Genomic DNA, 19365 nt, shown 5'->3' on the forward strand with positions numbered 1-19365 from the left:
TATGGATGCATACAGATGGAAGAGGCAGCCAAAGGCTGTTGAGAGAGAGACGAGTATACAATTATTATTAGCACGTGTCGCCTCGCAATTTGAATAACGTCCAGTTCGCGGTTATGAATTCACAAGATAATCTGATGAATTATCGTTAACATCTCGACCCAAATAACTCGGGAGATTTACCAGTGGCGGCGGCAAGAGGAGGGTGCGGAGGTTGAGAAAGAAGAGGAGATTGCGACGGCGAGATAATAAATATGCGGCTTCGACGAGCAGCAAGGATTCATAGATTTATAATCATCGCCCTGATCTACAGCAGATGCGTGCTAAGCACTTTTCAGTTATAAATTACTTTGACAAAATATATTCTCGAGCACGAACGGTAATTCCAAGTAGTGCGTATTAAAATATTCGGAAAAATTACATTTAATTTCAGTTGGTATTATTGTTAATTCAGCTGTCACTTTAGTTCCTCCATTGTCTCGCTGTCATTGGTTAACATCTGTCACTTGAATAGTGTCACAAAAACACATTATTTAATTTCAGTTGGTATCATTGCATCTGTACAATGAGACAATATTGTCATTGATTTACATCTGTCACTTGATGTCACAGTTTCATTTTTAACTTTTTATATATATTTAAAGATATTTATATCAATTAATTTATTGCTATAAATCTACCCCTTTCGGGTTTAACAGCCACCACAAATTTTGTTGGTTTTTGGGAACCGAACCAACGACTACGGCACACGGCTAAGGCCGCCCTAATTTTTAACTTAATTCCTCGATTAGTCCGGAATACTAGAGGTATTATGTGCACTATGAGAATTATTGCTGTATAAAATTGATTAATTAAAATTGCGGATTTTGTTACATTCATGCTTCATTATTAAATGTGACTTTAACTTTTAATGCATAGATTAAGATATTTTGCTCATAAATTTAATTAAACATTATCAGATTGTTGGGTTAACATTAAAAGTTTTATTTATTTCATCATTTTTGTTTAGTTTAACCAAATGATAAAATTTTCATATTTTTACGAAAAACTTTAATTGAAATTATGTATTTTGTTATATCACTTCTTTAGCAGAAGCAAATAACTGTATTTAGTATACAGATTTAATTAAATATTAACAGAGAGAAACTTTATCCAATTAATGTCAACCACGATTATATTTGCTTAATATTCTAACAAAGCAAAACATCACCACAAAAACAGATTACGCAAAACTAACCGCAATATGGTTTAATAATAAAACACTTTCAATCAATGTATTTAATTTCATAAGATAAATTTCAAAGTGGATTAATTTATAACATGAATCTAAATTTAAATTAATTACTGTAGCCACAAGTACTTACAACTTACAAGAATACTTACAATTTTATATCCACAACATAGAATTTCTTAACTACCAGATATATTTTAGTAGCTCTAAGTTTTAACACTTACTTTTAATACATTTATGCCAGGAGTTGGCAACCTTCTTGGAATGAAGACCCATTTTTAAATATTTAAGGAGCCGCACACAACGATGAGAAACAAGGAACGACCGATTGAACCAATAATTATTTAAGAAGGAAATACTCGCAAGTCCTCGACCCCTGATCTATGCAAAGTGTTTCAAAACTCTTTGGTTTAGCTTATAAGTTTAATTCAATTTTAGCACCGGGAAACTTTATTCAATTATATATTAAATCCGTAGTCTCGAGTAAAGCGCAAAACATGACAAATTACTTTTACAATTTTATATAATTTAAGATAATCATATAAAGTTGTTATTTAAAAATTATATGTTATTTAAATTTCTACTTGAGTTATATAACAACCACAATATTTTATTGTCTAGATGTCTTTATCCGTTCACTACAAAAAAATTGAAGCATTTACATTTGGTGCATAAGTTTTAATTGGATTTTAGCATTAAGAAACTTTTAGTTGAGGTTTAGGTATAAATAATAACAAACATAATATAAATTAAAGTATCAAAAAGTCACTTTCATGCTTATTCTAACTTTTCAGTATTAGTTTAAAAACGGATTGATTATTTTCAAACAACTTTCAACTAAGTAAAATGGGACAAAATAATTGCAATTTGTTACTGTTCATTTCAATTACTGCAATTAATGTTGTACAATGAATTAAAATAAATTAAAAATATTGTAATTACTATATAATTACTTATAGCAATAAATAATTATCTACAAATGGCAAAATAATTCGAATTGTCATTGTCCATTATATATATATTTGCATGTATTCAATATATTCACAACAACAATACTATTTACTACAATAATTTCAATATAAAGTACTATGACAAAATATAAAAAAGTTATGTTGATAAACGAAACTTCGTTCTCACATGGTCAAAATCTGACAACTTTTGTCATAATATACAATAAAAGTCGTAGTTACTGTTCAACTTTGTTAACCAAAACTTCCTTTTCGCAGAGTCTAATACAATTATATGTATAGAAAATGATGTATCGTACATGCATTTTTTGGTGCCCCAAAATTAGAAAAAATAAATAGATTAGGCTCACACCTAAAGTTTTCAAAAAGCGTGTTTTTAAATTATTTAGTTATATTCTCATTCCTAGCAATATAAATTAATATATTTTTAATTAACGAGTAGTGAGTAAGTAGAATACCAACTTAATATTATTATAAATGAAGCTGTCAATTAATTTACACAATCATTGATACAACTTGTACCAATTATTTAATATATTATCTAAATCTAAAATAAATTATGTATACATTTTGTTTGTTGTAAAATCTCATAATTACACTGATTATTATGATGAATTCAGTGACATCGAAAAATTGTTGTCTGACATGTTGGGAGCGTTAAGTATTTAATGTGTCACCGTGTAACCGCAAAGCGTAACAGAGAATACTGAGCTAATTACACCGTGTATTGTTGCGTCGAATGATTAATGTTCGAAAATAATTGATGATTGTACGCCAACGCCGCAGAAGCCAGGAAGGCTTGTACGAACTACTTCGAGCGAGACCGTTGCCAACTTGTGTTTATAAACAAAAGTTGGTAGCGGAAAGGCGCTATAGAAATTGGTAGAAAATAAAGAGAGAAAAATATAAAATAAATAAGCCACCAGGAATGACGGCGAAGAAAAATAGAGAAGAGCTAAAATAAACAGCTTTGCGTTATGAAGCTAATAAAACGCGTTTTAGGTTTCGCCCACTTTACGTACACAAACAAACTTGCTGCACGTTATAACTCAATTTTCTGAGCCGATTTTAAACAATCCGTGCGTTTACTACAGTAATGCGTTCAAGTCTAATGGAAAAACAAACAAAATTTTAAATAACTTTTTTGTGAACGGAATGTATTTATTCGAATACTTATAGAGTTCCTATTTAAAAGCTGGTGCAAATTAAATGAATCATAATAACGAATAAAATATTTGTAAAAAAAAAATATGTATATAAAGTGGTATCTCGGTATAAGTCTATTCAAAATACCAAAGTTCATAAATATAAAAGCAATTAGATGAAATAATTAAAAAAATAACGAAATTTAAAAAAAAAATCCTGACTCTTTTTCTACTTACACCTGATTGATGAACAGCAGGCTTAAAGATTACAAAAACTCTGTCAAAAGAAAATTGCTTCTGCTTTCTCCTAAAGATGTTTCAGAAATGTGACATTATCTGGTTAAGGCTTGTTTGATCTTTAAGAGCAATCCCAGAAGTACCCAACCTCACGTATAAATGGCGGTTTTCTTTGAAAAAAAAAACTATTATCAAAAGAATCTAGCTTATAAAGTTTAAGTTTAAAGACGATACTTTGTTAAGTACTTGATAGACAGCCATCAATAGTAACCGATGTCAGTGAATTTCTAAACATGGAAAAAATTGGTCATCATTATATGATACAATACTTTCATTTTCAATGTCTGTCGAACCAATATCAAAGCCCATCTAGATTCTACTCTACTTCGTTTACACCAAAAAAATATTGGATGCCAGTTAAAAAGCCAAGACGAACATCGCAGTGGTGACCACGCCAAATCCACAAAATAGATTGGATTACCGACGACTGAAAGCAGACATGGTAGGTATTTTAAAAAGCGCATATAGACTGAAAATTTGGAGATGAAGGAGATGGGTGCAGAGTTTGGTCACGATCAAGACACATCCGTCTTCACGATGGACAAATCAATGAGTTAAAGTTTGAATTGCTTCCTCACACACCATATTCGCCAGATTTAGATGTCTCCATTTTATAGATCTCAACAATACTTACTACAACCAGGTTATCGAAGCTATTGAACAACGCTGGAAAAAGTGTATAGAGCTAAAAGAATTCTACCATTTTAATAAAGATATTTTTTTCATTTGTTTTTGTGTTTTCTTTGTTAGGTCTGGTACTTCTGGGACTACCCTCGTACTTCACTGAATTTTTTGACATCCATCCATTTGGCAAAGATTTTCGACTAGTATTCTAAACAAAAGTTTCAAATTTTTGGCGTTCAAACAGGATGTATATAAAGTTGAACTTATTCCAAAACGGACGTATACCGAGGTATATTTTATCCCGTATATACGTTTCTAATTAATCTTAATGTTCATATATACAAATATCTTAATTTTAATATAATATAAAAGTTTTATTTAATAGAGCTTTACTCATTGTATCTTCAAGAATAAAAATCTTACTATTTTATAATCTCTCAGAAACTTTGCTTTAACAAAGTAATTTCGTGCAACACATATATCACAAGTATGAAAAACTAATTTCAAAAGCCAAGATTCATGCATTTGACAACTTGTATAAATACTTGAAGTTTGTGTATAAACTTAATATATAATTGAAACTCGCAGTGTACATTAATTGTAGTAAAATTAAAGTAGTATTTTAAAACAAATTTAATTAAAACTTAATAATTACTCAATTTAATTGTACTATTTATATATGTAATTACAATAATAATGTTTACATCAAATACAAACAGTAAACAAATTAACAATAATACTAATTATACTAATTATACCTAACTGTTGCAAACAGCAGTATACAAATAAACTATACATAAAATGTATTTAATTTCAAATAATAACTGTATTAAAGAATAGAATAACAAAGTTTTTTTTCAAACAAAGAAAAATTGAAACAACAGTAAACTTAAATACAAAATGATATAACATTTTAAAATATGAGTCTAAAGTTGATTACCTTAAATGTTTATACAAAGTAATTGTATTTAACACTGATCGCTTAACATTAGCATTTCTTCCTAAATCAGAGTAATTTTCACTAAACAAAAATAAAACGTTTTCTATCCCATTTAACCAGCAACTTCTACGAATAAATAAAATAAACACATGTACTATCTATGCGTCAATTAAATATTGATCTGCCACATGTAGCCCAAAACATTGCTCGCTCCTGCTTGAATAAAAAACACCTAAATAAAAAATCTGTTCATTAGGTTGTGTTTCAACATGCTTTGATATTTGTAATCAGAATTCTAAGATTTCAAGAATCGTTTGTTTGCACATTCGGTTATGAATATATCGTTCACACAGCGCACGTCCTAGTTGTTTTATCAAAGAATACCTAAAATTATTCTTTCTCAATTGTGAGCATTCATATATAATTTTATTGTTGACACCAGCGATATTTATTATACAATAAAATAAAGCCATTTATCATCGAATGCATCAGTTGTGCACTGTTTGATATCAGTTTTTTATTTTATATTTTCATTTACAGTATTAGTGTGGTGCATATTGTATATCAGAATTACTGACTATCCTCGTTTTGGTACATGGAAAACCAAAGTTACTCCACTTTGAAATCCATATATCAATAATATTTCAAGAATGTAATTGCGATAGAGGAGTCACTTTGACCCGAAATACACTCTACAATAAAATAAGTACATAAGTGCATATCTAGAAGGTCAACTTCCACAATTAAATTACAATAGAATGTGAATAATAAGAAATATCAGGAGGGTCTATGTTTTCCACTCTAAAAATATCACCTTCTGAAGTAGTTTCTAACAACCTCTTCATCGACATTTTTGAAAGATATAGAATACCGATATTACAATTTGTAATTTGAATAAAAAAATATATAAACCACTGTATAAGACGCACTTAATTTTTATTTTTGAAAACTGATTTGTCTTATACTTGCGGAAATAGGTATACCAAATAGAACATTGCACAGCGTAATGTGTACGTACTTTTACTGTAGATAATCGTCTGATATATGTATATTTCCATGGCGATATTAGCGTGATTAGTATCAATGTTGGTAACATGTGTAACATTATCGTGTCGTGTCGCTTCCGTAACCAACGCAATCTAACTAACGATCATTGATTGTTTCTTGAGTTGATTCGGTTACCGCGGCGATGAATACGCTTGACGCTCGGATTTCTGGTAACACGATACCACCCATCCTCATCCCTGACAGCTGTTATTACCATGGCAACACCGACACTTAATTTCTTCGCAATTTAGTTTAACGCCAAAGCAGCGTCAAGTTCAATTACAATTGCTTCAAACACGTATTCAAAATAAATATTTTTGCTTTGTACCATTTTTTTTTTCAATTTTCTTAACCTCGTCGCGTTTCGAATTCCTTCATCCTGTGAGGGGATTTGTTGTCATGATGATGGATTTCATAAACATTGATTAATTGTAAGAAGAAAATAAAAAAGAAAAATGAAGCCTTGGATTTGTTGCCATGGGTATTTAAGGAGGACCTAAAAAGTAAAGTACGTATATTACGAATATCAACTGATTTTGATTAATATTTGACTTAACTTTCAGGAAAAAATAAAGTACGCAATTATGAATCTTTATGCAAAATTGTAAGAGAATTATAATTTTGACTCAAGTTATAACCGTAAATTCTAGTACATGCATAAAATATGAAAGACAATAAGTAATTTCTTAATATTTTATTATGGAATAAAAAAAGGTAATTTGTGTTTGTCTCAAGTTTATAACTATTTTCTGAATGAATTCAGTAAAAATCAGAAAATCAAGGTTCTGATTTTCGAACACCTTAGTTCTTGAATTTATAAAGATATTCAAAAATTATAAATCATGGCATAAAGCCAAAAAGTAACTTCTCATTTGTCTTATATAATTAATAAAATATTCATTTTCGTTTTTTAAATGAGATGAGTACAAAACCTCGGTTATCAAATACCTCAGTTCTCGAACAAATTTATTCTCGAGTCTATAAACCGTTAAATCAAGGTACAAACATAAAGCCAAAATTTTCTTAATAATGGTTTAACAATGGTTAAAATAAGTTTATAATTATTTTCTATATTCAATATTGACAATGGAACTTTAATTCTCGAACATCTCGGTTCTCAAACAACTTGGTTTTCAGACACCATCGGAGAAGTAAGTACTTGCATAAAACCAATAAGTTATTTTGTTATTAACTGACTCAACTTTTATTATATATTCAAAAGTTTATTTTAAGTTTATAATTATTGTTTTGATAATTATAATTTGTGGTTCTCGAATTTGCAAACGATTTAAAAAATATTGATGACATTTTTTTAATTTATCAACTAATTTTGATTGGAAATGGGGTTTATTAGGACGCATACATTTTAATGACCCACAAACAGATTGAACTGGAATTAGTATTTGATTCGTAGCGGGTAGTTCGATTGCATTCGATTTAATATAATTAAAATGCTGTTAGCGCCGGATGCTATGATATAGAGCTGCAGAAGTAATTTGAAAATTGAAGGATTTCGTAATGGATTTTCAGTGTTAACCAAACGAGGATAAATTTTAATTTTATCTCATAGGAAAATATATGTTTGCAAATTGTAGAATGATTTTGTCTAGTGTTCAAATGAATAAAAACCATCACGTATTGTCATGTAGATAGATAGATGATCAGAGTTATGTTTGATTAACATTCGCATACAATCCATATCTGCGCAAATTCTGAAGAGACATTAGCCGACCAAATATTAGCGATCGTAATGGAATGAGAATGAATGACATCAACTTCGTCTACCAATAGGTACACACATATATCATATGATGTTATACATACATAGTGTGTACTATATAGTATCGCATTACTGCATTGAATATACATATCTACACACTATGTGTGGGGTGCTCGAGCAAAGTTTACAATGTTTGAACTTCTTGCTCGGCAAACATTATAAATTAAACACAAAACTTTCGGGCTATGAACAAGGAAACCAAAAATGAACAAAGTGAAATGAAAATAAAGCAGACACGTACACACTGAATAAATAAAATAACGCCATGAAGATATTTCATTCCACCTAATCCACTCTCTTTTTTATTTCTACCTTAATCCGCCTCGTTTTTCCACGTATATTCATTTAATCAATTATCACCATTTCAGGTGGCGTATGTAAATTTATTTTTATTATTTTTCATTTGATAATGCTGCAAATTGGACAATTCGTGAACATTTTTCGGGCAGCTCCAGAGTTGAAATGCAAATACGATCGCCTGGGGGATTGTTCACGTTGTTTTCCACCAATTTTTTACTGTTTTTTTTATTGCTATTTTGCAGCGGACGAATTATTGCCGATGCCATTATTCGATTCGGATTCGGGACTCGTGGAATATGTATGTTAGATTCGGTATGCGAACATGAAAATAAATCTTGTTACGATAAATACAGTTTTCCAAACATAACGTAACTATTCGAGCGCAAAACTAGTTCTGATCATTTAACCTTTTATAACATGTACAAATTTGCCAAAAATATATATTTTAAATATTTTTTTTCAAAAATAATCAAATATTGTGTATAAAATACAAAATAAATAACTATTTAAATGCTTTTTCATCACTTCTACAGAAATATCTCGCACAGTGCGGATTCGATGAACGGGTTCATTATAGTCTATTTTGAAAATATCAAAAACAAACAAAATTTTTATTGACATTTAAAAATATATTTCGAAAAATTATATTTCAACCCACAACTAAATGTTTACTTGGTAATCAAAATGACAATAAATAAATTAAATGAAGACTGAAGTTAGTCAGAAATATATAAATACTTTGAAAAAATTGAGATTAATGATCGCATATTGAGTCCATCAGTGCGGTTTGAAAATAACTATAGTTTACTTTAAAAATTTCAAAATTTGACCGGTTTCAAATAGTCCGATATATTGGCGTAACGCGCACTATGCGAGGTAGTACTGTACATAATAAACCTAAGCTATATTATACACAACCATAATCATCATACTCCAAATTCTTCTATAATTCGCATGTTCACTCCAAGATTTATACTTATAAATACGTAAAGAGCACAAGGGATAATAAGTTTTATATTATTTTGTATGCTTAAAATATATTTTGTAGATAATTTGCAACGAAAATAATGACAAATTTATTAATTACTAATTTGATTAATATTTTGCAATACGCGTATTAACGTTCCCACTGTCAAATTATGTTTGGTTAATTTGACAGGTTATGTCATAACCAATATTTAGACAATTTTCGCTTTGTGCGGTTTATTTACGTATTTATTTAGTTTCTTGATTTGTCCGGTTTCAAATAGTTCGGTATATTGGCGGAAACTGCACTATGCAAGGTATTACTAGGGGGACCAATTCACATTGAAAATTTGTTGTATGGCCACTGCTGTGGCGCAGTTATCGAATCTTAGTAAACCGGCAGCTCTATAGATGGCACCACAAGTACAAGCGCCAAATAATTTAGAATTTGAAAATTTCTTATATAATTGCAAACAAGTTTTACTATTATTAACATATAAATCTTTATAAAACCTGTTAATTAACCAATGCGTTTTATTAATATCTTCGATTAATGTCTTTGATTTACATTTCTGGTATTGACAAGTATTGAATAATTAATCCTTTCATTCTATATCACTATATTTATATAATGTACAGTTATTAATTTATTAAATGTAAGTATTGTGTAGTAAGTATTGATAAAATCTTGAATAATAAGCAAAAATACATCATATTAAAGTTAAGTTGCTTTGTTTTGGTGTAAGGTTCCATCTGCAACTCATTAAGGGCGGCTCTCGATTTCCAGATATGCGACGGTACGCCGCCACACATCGTCAAGGACCGTGGGTATTACTGCACATAATAGGGATGCTAATTTATATCATTGCGACAGTAAAATAAACCTAACCTATATTATACATAACCATTATAATCCAAATTCTGGTAGAATTTTCATGTTCAGTCCAAGATCTATACTTATAAGTACGTAAAGAAGGGGATAATATTTATGTTATTTTGAATGCTTAAAATAAATTTTGTAGATAATTTGTATCAAAATAATGACAAATTCATTAATTACTAATTTGTTTAATATTTTGCAATACTTAATACGCGTCCCGACTGTCAAATTGTGTTTGGTTAATTTGACAACTTATGTCATAACCTATATTATACACAACTATTATACGTCTAATTTTGGAAGTATTTGCATTTTCAGTCCAACATTTATGTAAAAGTATGCAAGAGTAAAAGGGCTGAAAAATCTTATATTATTTTTTATGCTTTAAAATTAGTTTTCTCGGTAATGTTTTGGTAATATATTGTTGAAAGTTGGACAAATCTATTAATCTCTCTTAATAAATGAACCCAACCTTAATTCTGATGATATTCGCAAAATAAATTTAACACATGTAAAATCCCTTTCGTTCATGCTAAACATGAACTTGCAATTTTTCATCCAATTAACCAGGGGACAAGTTCTCCCATGATGTGTATCCGCATCATGGGCGTTTAATTTTTCATGTAAAAAAATCAAGAGACGAGACGTTATTTATTCACGTGCACATAATTGGCTGACTCAAATACATTTATTATCATTCTGGATGATGAAAATCCCGCAGAGTTTTCAATTAAACAATGAAACGCAAAACCCGACGCCACAGAACAAATAAGTTTAATGGAGTCTTCTGTAAAAGTGCGCCCTTTGATGCGCATGTGCGCACGAGGAAGGCTTTGCTCGGGTTAAAAGGGAATTCGAATGAGGATTTTGCGAATTTTAAAGGAAATTGCTCCGCACTCACATACACACACACACACACACACGAACGCCTATATAAAACGACATAAAATGCCGCAGTATGCGAGTTTATTACAGTCCAACACGAAGGCACGAGCGGTTCTACATTCAAAGACGACGATGGTTGTGGTGGTAGGTTGAAGATTGTGAAACCCTTGGACGGTGCACATTTTCTGTTCCCTTTTTCGCCATTCCATTCAATTGAAAATCGGATCCTTAAGTGCATTTCGACTCGAATTTGTATGGAGCAATGGATTCTTTTTAATGTGATTGGGGAAAGAACGGAAAATTTAAAATAAAAACTGGATAAAAGGAAATCCCCTTGACGAAATGACCGGACGCCGCGGCGGGAGTCAGGATAGGCAATTGGGCGTAAATGCCGTGCCTCGGTAAATGCATTTCGCGTGGGATCCGATTTGTTTGCGTATAAATAGATCATTGTGTTATGCTGCCTCACATTGGAAAATTTAGTTCAAGGGTGGATATTAGTTCGGGCGCATATCAAGGGCTCGCTCTCTATTTATCTAACTATCTATATCTCTCCTTTCTAGTTCATCCTCCTACTTTATTCCGCCCATCTAATATCTATAATAATAATCTTAATCGCATTATCTTTAGCCCTCAAATAACAACAACAACGCGATCCGATCATTTGCTTTTCTATTGTGATAAATTTGATAATACATTTATTTAACAACCAATTAGATTACAAGGAATTAAGCTTTCATGAAATAAAAAAAGAAAGAAAAAATTCAAGTAAAAGACAACAATGACCGATAAAAATCGAACTCCGATCATTTACTTTTCTATTAATATAAATGAATACGTCAATTAGTTTATAATGAAGTTTTGTTTCATTATACAAGAAAGGAAAGACTGCATACGTAAATCAACACAAAATAAGACAATAACTGTCAAAAGTCGAGATCCAATCGTTAACGTCCGGATTTGCAATAGTTCAGTTTTAAAATTTCAAACTAAAATGTACTTGAGCAAAATAGAAATAAGTTCTAAACAATAATTTTCCATCCTGTTTAAAACTAGTTCGGGTTATTGGTATATAATTACTGTACTTTTATTTAATAATTAATTAGTTGACAAATAATGAAGCCTCCTCCGAGAAAACAATAATGTAAGTCGGCTCAAGAGATGGCATTTATCAACAAAAGTCAAGATGCAATTATTAACTCTATACATTATGTAATACGTTTATTTAACAAGCAATTAGGATATAAGCAAGGAAGCTTCCTGAAACACAAAACATAAAAAGAGCTGTCGTAGTCAGACGCAAAAAATGACAACCATTGACAAGGTCACTTGCTTTAAATCTCCATTAAATTGCGATAATTGACGGGGAGATGTAACTACTGTCATCTGTCAACGGTTATTAATAGCTGACGAGTCAAGCACACATATTTCTATTATTCCGAAGAGGATTTTTCTTTTTCTTAAATTTAGCTACTGAATATCGAAAATAAAACTCGCGGGGCAAGAAAAAGGAGGCACACGAAAAAGTGGGTTAAGAACTTTGTGAATTGGAGTGTATCTAATTGGGAACCAGAAGCGGTGAGGTGGGAGGGAGGGGTTGTGCCATTCGCGGGAGGCGGTGTTGGCTTTATCGGTCTTTCACTGCAAGCCTCGTCCCAACGTTCTCCCTCTTTCCATTCCCGAAACAACAAGGATTCCGTTTTAAATTCGGAACGGGGGTGGCGGATTCTAACCTTTTTTTGTTTTGGATCCGCACCGTGGGTCCCCGGAAAAGGTCGAGTCGGGAAGAAAAAATGGCACCGACCGGGTCACAGAGGCGGCAAAAGGTTCGACCACAAACATCCAAAACTTTTGCGGCGCCAAGACTTTCGGTGACGAATGTTTATATATATTTGTGTGTATGTATATATATATAATACATATAAATGAGTGTGAGAGTCGTACAGGTCCAAATATAAAACGATTCTAATTCGAATCGGCGACAGCGAGCGCACAGTTTTATTAATAGTAAAATGACATAAATTACTAAAAATATTTCCACTAGATTGTAGTAACGATAATAAATATAGTAGGTCTAGGATCGAATCTTGCACATACACACACACAAAAAAGATGTATTAGTCATCGCGATTGGTATTTCCTTTCCTAATTGACAGAAAAAAAAAGAAGATTCCTTTTGCCGCATCCTTCTTTCTTTCCTTCCATTTTTAACTTTATAAATTCCGAAAGCGGTGAATTAAACAATTTCAATTCGCCTCGTGCATTAAGCGTAAGTGATAGGAAATTATACTTTATTACGGCGTCAAATTATAGCCCCGGTTTCCAAGAGAATCGTCGCATGTTTATACAGTCATCATCGCCTTCCGTTCATCTTGAATAAACACAAAACAGAAATGAATATAAGGAAAACAGTGAATATTTCGTTATTTGTGCACAAAAAAAATACAATTAAGGAAATTATTACGTACTACTTCCTTCATTCCATCTATTGTCCTGTCTTATTCTCAAGATCAAAGTGAAAATTCCAGTTGCATCACTTGTTTACGTCCTCAGGTGTCTTTCTTTTTGTTTATTCGTTGCCAAGGATTCGAATAGCCGCAGTGACCTTTGAATTCAGCGCTTTTCCGATGCAATTATTTTGTTTTAGTGACGTTTATTTATTGTTTACACTTGCATTTAATTATCTTATTTATTTATTAAAGACAGAACAAAGACAAAGTAAAAAGTAATTAAATTTACTTTATTATATTTGTCATCTATTGCAGCAACCTGGTGGATTATTTATATTGTATTGTTCACATTAAGGTCATACAAGTAACTACAACTTATCCATACTAAAAGTATTTAACTTTATTTCATTCATTCAATATTTTTTTACGGTTAAACTAATAATTGTAATGCAAAATATTGTGTCTTAGTTCATAACTTAAGAGTAAATAATTTATTAATTATGAATGGATTGTAGTATTTATTGACAATCCATAACTATTGTCTTGGTAATTTGTGTATTGTCTTAGATAAAATCACAGCATTCTTTTGGAAAGTCATGGATATAATAATTTTATCTTAATAATTTGTAAATAAAGAAATATAATCTTAGATGTAATGTCTGACCAATAATATAGTCTTACAGGTACGACATAGTCATCACTAGAAGATCTTTGTGCTATGCTTACGTGAACTTTCAGCATCCAGCACATGATGAAAGTGCATTGGACATGATGAATTTCAATAAGATCAATAATCAACCAATTTGCATAATGTGGTCCCAACGTGATCCATCTCTACGTAAATCTGAAGTAGGCAATGTTTTCATCGAGAATTTAGACAAATTAATTGATAATAAGGATAATATGACACATTCTCTGCCTTCGGTAACATTTTGAGTTGCAAGGTTGCTCAAGATGAGACCAACAACAGCAAGGGCTACGGCCTTGTGCATTTTGAAATTGAAGAAGCAGCTAACAAGTCAATTGAGAAGGTCAATGGCATGTTGATTAATTCCAAGAAGGTATTCGTTGGTAGATTCATTCCACATAAGGAACGCGAAAATGAATTTGGAGAGAAGAATAAGTTGTTCACGTATGTATACATTAAAAACTTTGGTGAAAATTTGAGTGATGAACAATTGAAGAAGATATTTGAAAAATTTGGCCATATTACAAGCTATAAGATTATGAATAAAGAAGATAGCAAATCATAGGGATTTGTTGCTTTTGAAGAATCCGGTGCTGCCGAGGCCGCCGTCATGAGTTGGATGGAAAGGAGATTATTGAAGGAAAACCGGTGTATGTTAGACGTGCACAGAAGAGGACTGAACGTCAGCTCAAACTTAAGCTTATATTAGAGCAGTTCAAGATCGACGTATGAACTGCTACCAAGGCGTTAACTTGTATGTTAAGAATTTGGATGACAGCATTGATGATGAAAGATTGAGGAAGGAATTTTCGCTCTTTGGTACAATTACGTCCGCTAAAGTAATGATGGTCGCAGCAAGGGTTTCGGTTTTGTTTGGTTCTCCTCTCCGGAAGAAGCAACCAAATCTCTAACTGAAATGAATTGCTCATCGTCGGTTCGAAGACGTACAGTGCTTTTGCTCAGCTTAAAGAAGATCGCAAAGACCATTTGACGTCGCAATACTTGCAACGTTTGGCAAATATCAGAATGCAACAAATGGGATCTTACATTCAACCAGAGGCACCGCCAACCTATTACACGCCCACGTTGGCTCCTCAACCCCAGAAATATTTCAGTGCGCGTCCATCACAAGGAGGAGCCAATGCCTATGTTGGTATGCTCTAGGTACATTCAAAGTTGAAGACGTTGCTGTGTACCAAGCCCACCAGGCTAACAAGAGAATCAAAAAGGAGTAATTATCTCCTACCTCATTTGATTTTTTGTTTCATCCTTAAATTTGCTTGATGATATCCCAATTTCCCACATTCCCATATGTTGTAATCTTCCTTCCATTGTACACAGCTATTTTTTTGGAACATCATTTGTAAAATATAGTAATAGTAATTTTTCAATAAAGAAAATTAGTCTTAGAATAAATGTTATGAGTAAAATTTAGTCTTACTAAGAAACATCAGAGGTAAAATAAAGTTTCAATAATTTATGATTCAAGCGGCTTAGTTATCCAAACTTCGCGAAAGTGTTCGTTGTTCAATTTGTTCGTTAATCACTCATCAATTTACAATTTTACAAATGTACTGTAAGGTGTTCATTAACCGAATATATGTACGTAAAAATCTTGCGAAAGTGTTTGATGTTCAATTTGTTCGTAGTCCGAATTGTTCGTTAATTGAACATAGATTTAGGATTCAACAAATGTTCGGTTAACGAAGGTGTTTATGTGTTGTCTGAAATTTTTTTTTTTGTAAAACTTTTCGTTATCCGATTTTTTCGCAGTCCGAATTGTTCTAATCGACTAATTAACAAGAGCTTTGTAAAATGTATTAAATTGCAATTTATATGGTAAAATCCTCTTTGATACTAAAAATCTGCAACTTTAGCATGTACAAAAGAACCAGACATTTGAGATTTCTATAAGCTGTGACGGTACATAATAATAATAATAGAAAGCATCGCTCAGGAAATTTGATCGAAATATTTACCATATAAATAGGTTATATTTCCAATGATGTGATTCTAAAGCAGAAGGTGGGACAGATTTATATTCAGCTGCAGACAGTAAAACTATTTAACTCGAAATGATGTTTAAGAGCGGTCGTAAATCAGACCCCATGATCGTTTCCTCGTCGGGAAATCTCTTTTCACAAAAGAATAAAAATTTATGTTCGCGCCATTCAAATTGCAGTTGCATGCAAACAACGACAGTTTGCACAACTTTTGCTTTTTTAATTTACCGAACACACACACGTTCTGCGCTACATCCAATTCTATAGTGTTTTTTTTATTATTATTTTGTTAGTTTGTTGATGTTGATTCTTTCTTTCTGTTTTATTGAAAACTTGTACAAACACACACATAAACAAAACCAAGCAAAACAAAACAAAAAAGCAATTTTAACAAATAACGCATTTGCAATTATCCGCACTGAACGTTAAGTTTTACAATGAGCTGGAGAACTAATTGATGTATGTCAAAAAATCAGTTTGTTCGGTTTTGATTTGCGAAAGCTCCTTTTGGCGATGTTAATCACAAATAAATTCTTTTGTTTTCGAGGCACAACGTGAACGCGAACTAATAACGATGGAATCCGTCAAAGGGCTTTCAAAGCGCGTCAACGTTTCCCTTGTTTTTGTATTTTGTTTTTGTGTGTGTGTTTGTTGTTTTTATCTTTTTTTGTCACCACTGTGCCCCATAAACGACAGAAATGAATAAAAAACAAAACTAAAGGTTTGAATTACTCTTGCAATTTTTCAATTCAAAAATAAAAAATAAATTTTATTTATGTAAGATACAATACAGGAAATTGTTATTGTTGAGGTGATGTACATGTACATATATAGTAGGACTATAGTTTATACTTAATATACCAACAGTGACTATAATCTATCACCTTATACGAAATTAAGAATTTTCTGGAATATTTATTTCACAATTTTAATTTTTAACTTCTATTTTCTATTAAAGCTGAATGTAATTATTTTCTTTTCAGCGTGTCTGTGATTAATCAATAGAAGTCGAACTTTAGTATCGTACTGTTCAAAATGAAAGCTAGATATTCTATGTATCATCGGATTTACATGAGCAATTCACTGAAGTCTAGATTTTTTGTTTTATATTTATTATTTGTAGGATATATTTGCTTGTAAACCATGACTTCTTGTGATTACTGTTCATGTACACAAATATAAAGAAATATCTTAAAATCCATATCGTTATTTTTAATAATTTACTACTTTTTATACAAATTACGAACTAAACTTATATTCTAACCATCACATTTCTATCAAGACTATTAGTAATTAATAATGTACCGTTTAAAACTATCAACTGATACTAAAAAAAATATAATATATAAAATATTCAAAGAACGTAGGATAATACTAAAACTAAACTAAAATATTATTTCACAGATGTGCAAGAATATTTTGAATTATAAGTATAAAAATATTATCAAATAAAGATCGGTTTCCGAACAAAATTCAATACAGTATTCTTTTATTTATTATATTTTCTTTATTCGATTTTAAGCATAAATTACCGTTATAAAGGTTTAAGCAAGAATTAGAAAATCAGTTCAATTGTAGCTGAAAACAATATTACTAAGCTAAAAAAGGAATCATATACATCTATATGTTGGCTACTAAACTATAAACTTTGGGCATTTTAACTATAGATTTTTTAATATATCAATTGTAAAATATTCATATTTATCTTTCAATCACCTAAAATGGTTTTGGTTTCCAAACAATTTGTGTTCAGAACAAATTATATCTAAAAAAAATATGGTTCAGCTATAGTTGAAGACAATATTACTAAGCCTTGAAGGAATCATATATCTATATGTTGGCTAAGGAACTGTGAACTTTTCAAGTATTGATTTATTTTCAAATATATCTATTGTTAAATGTTCATATTTATCTTTTTCTCTAAGAGAATAAATAAAATAAGGCGATTTTTCTGTATTTTTCTCTGTTGCGTGATTACGAATACATTCCGGAGAAAACCATGAGATCATAACAGTTGTTAGGATTTAACTTTATTGCCGTGTATTTTCATGCATCGTTTTATTCATTTATTTTTTCTCTCTCATCCTCTTTCTTCTTTTTCAATTATGTGGATCTGAGGAGAAGGGGGAGGAACTGATCAGTGCGTTCTTTGATGTCACTACCTTAAGCTCCAACGTTCGTTCGCATTTTCTATCTATTTATTCGATTCTCTCTCAAGAACATAAATAAATAACTTGATGCGGGAGATTCGGAGACCCTTGGTTGCACTTTTGAAAAATCTTCTTTCGGCTTCTGTCGCCCACGTTTTCCTCAGACTCAATTTTTTAATTATTTATTTATTTCTATTCCCCGAAAGAAGCAGAGAGAACAATGTATTAATTATGAAAAGCGAATACAGAAAAAAGGGTCGCGCATATTTTATGCGTTCGCACGGTGCGCCCAAGGAAAATTCTCTGATTAATTCATGACCATGTGCAGTAATGATAGATGCAATTGATTAGTCGCTCCGCAATCAAGGTCTTATTTTCTTTTTTCTACTTTCATTGATTTCCCAACGTCGTGTCTGAGTCAATTTTCAACAATATGATTTATTTATATGTTTTTTTTTGTGGAATCTTCTTAACTAATTTATAATAAGCATAGATTATGATTTATTCATAATGTACCAACATAGTCTGTCTATCCATGACCTATAAACTAAAAATATACTTTAATACTAATGTTCCCAAAAAGCTTATGATTAATCCATATATAGTAAGACTATTGTGTACACTTAATGTACCAACTGTGACTATAATCTTTACTCATAATCTATCACCTTATACGAAATTAAGACTATGCTATAATTTAGCAACTAAGACAACATTCCTGGAAGATTATTAGTTACTCCTAATGTACCAACTAAAATTATATTTTATCTAAAAATTACAAACAAAAACTAGTCTTTAATCATTGTGTAGAAAGGTAATAAAACTACAAGTAACTATAATGTACCAACTAAGAATATGTTTTTTTGCAGAATGATAATTTAAAAATATACCAAGACAAATTTTCTACTTAGACTATTTTATTTATAAACTACAAAGAAAATACTTTACTTATGGCAGTGATGATAAAGCAAGACCATGATTTTTACAATTTCACATGAGATTATATGTAAGAAT

The 19365-nt window shown here is 31.0% G+C and overlaps 1 pseudogene; it reads left to right on the plus strand.

Annotated features, from left to right (window-relative positions):
* Window positions 1–11402: 11402 nt before the first annotated feature.
* Window positions 11403–15562, plus strand: LOC108556651 (annotated as a pseudogene).
* The last annotated feature ends 3803 nt before the right edge of the window (window positions 15563–19365 follow it).

The sequence above is a fragment of the Nicrophorus vespilloides genome, unplaced genomic scaffold (assembly GCF_001412225.1).
Source record: "Nicrophorus vespilloides isolate i.1.1-1 unplaced genomic scaffold, Nicve_v1.0, whole genome shotgun sequence".
NCBI classification, from domain to species: Eukaryota; Metazoa; Arthropoda; class Insecta; order Coleoptera; family Silphidae; genus Nicrophorus; species Nicrophorus vespilloides.